This window comes from Rhinolophus hipposideros (genome assembly GCF_964194185.1).
Source record: "Rhinolophus hipposideros genome assembly, chromosome: 8".
In the NCBI taxonomy this organism is placed as follows: Eukaryota; Metazoa; Chordata; class Mammalia; order Chiroptera; family Rhinolophidae; genus Rhinolophus; species Rhinolophus hipposideros.
In genome coordinates, this window is record NC_138054.1 from 82,385,085 (window position 1) to 82,386,659 (window position 1,575).

Sequence of the window (1,575 nt, forward strand, 5' to 3'; positions counted from 1 at the left end):
GGCACCCCGGTCACGTGTCGGAACCCCGCCCCCTCCGCTTGGCTTGATGGTCAGGCGCCATAGAGAGCGGACCTGGGAAGGCTAGAAGGGCACCCGTCCTTGTTTGTTCCGTTCTCCCCCTAGCGGTGGGTGGTACTCTAAGCGAGGAGCCCGCGGGATCAGAGCAAAGCGGGAAAAGGTCAAGAAGAGAAACGGAGGGTGACAGAAGAGTGGAAGGTGAGAGCAGCGGCACAAGTGAAGAAAGAAGAGACACTGAAACATTTAACTCTAGTTGGGTGCCTACACTTGTGGCGATAGGGGCTTTCATAGGACCCATCCTTGTTTAAGTATCCTGAATTACAGGAAACTGAGTTTGAGAGGTTAAGTGATTTCAAGAAGATCACACAGCTCAGAAGCGGAGCTTCGCCCTGGGTCCAAAGCCCACGCACCTGGTGCATTTCACCTTGCCCTTCTCTGCCTCTACCTGCCCTCGTGATTCAAGGGAGAGGTAGCCCGTGTCCAAAACTGGCGGCTCCTCTGGTCATCTTGATTCCACCCTCCCAGGGTGACCAACCGAGGTTTGCCCGGACTAAGGGTCTTCCTGGGACACAAGAGTTTCAGTTTTAAAACTGGGACAGTCCCAGGCAAATCACGAGAGTTGGTCACCCTGCTCCGTACGCGCCTACTCTGGAGGCTAACTCCATCAGTAACCCCCTGTCGCCTGCAGTAATACCCTCTTCTCCCTCCTCCCTGCTCCTCGTAACTCTCTTCCCGTAGTGATGCCACTGTCACCTCTTCTGGGCCATCTAAACAGTCTGTCACGATCCCTGGGAATGTACCCGAGTCTCTTTCCTTAATAATCTTATTTTCTCATTCCCCTTACAAGTTCTTCTTTGGTAACAGCCTTCACTTCCTCAGTTTCAGTTAGCATCTATGTTTATCTTCGATGTGTAAATGACTCATTTCAGGTCCTGTGCCAGGTGCCAGGTGTAACACTAAACTAAAGAGACATGGTGGTCGCCCTCCGGAAGCCCAGATTCCAGTGGGACATATAGGCAGGGACACAGCAATTACAATAATACTGCATGAGAAATGCTCTCAAGGAGGAGGTATACAGGGTGCTGTAAGGAAAAGAGCGAAAAATGCACAAAGCATTCCCAGGAGAGCTGAGTTGTAAACTGAAGCCTAAAGGATGAGTAGGACTTGGCCAGACCAAGAAAGTTCAGAGCAAAGGGGATTGTGTATCCAACACCAGACCTCCGTGTTGAGGCGCTGAAGGAAATGCAATTGGACAGGACCACAGGGTTTGGTCCATGAGACAGGAAATAGAAGGAAGGCTCAGCTTGCCCAGTCTCCTAGGGCAAAGAAAGAGTGTAGCCCAAGTTCTTAGAGCCATGGGGAGTTATTGAAGGGTTTTAATTAGGGAACTGACATGATCGGGTTTATGCTTAGAAATATGTCTTTGGCTATAGTGGAGAGAAGGGGCTATAGTGGAGAGAATGCCAGGTAGGAGGCGCCTGTAGATGTCCAAAGACAGGTGATGGTGATGGTGATGGCTGGGGCTGGGATGGAGGGGAAGAGAAGTAGATTGGAAGA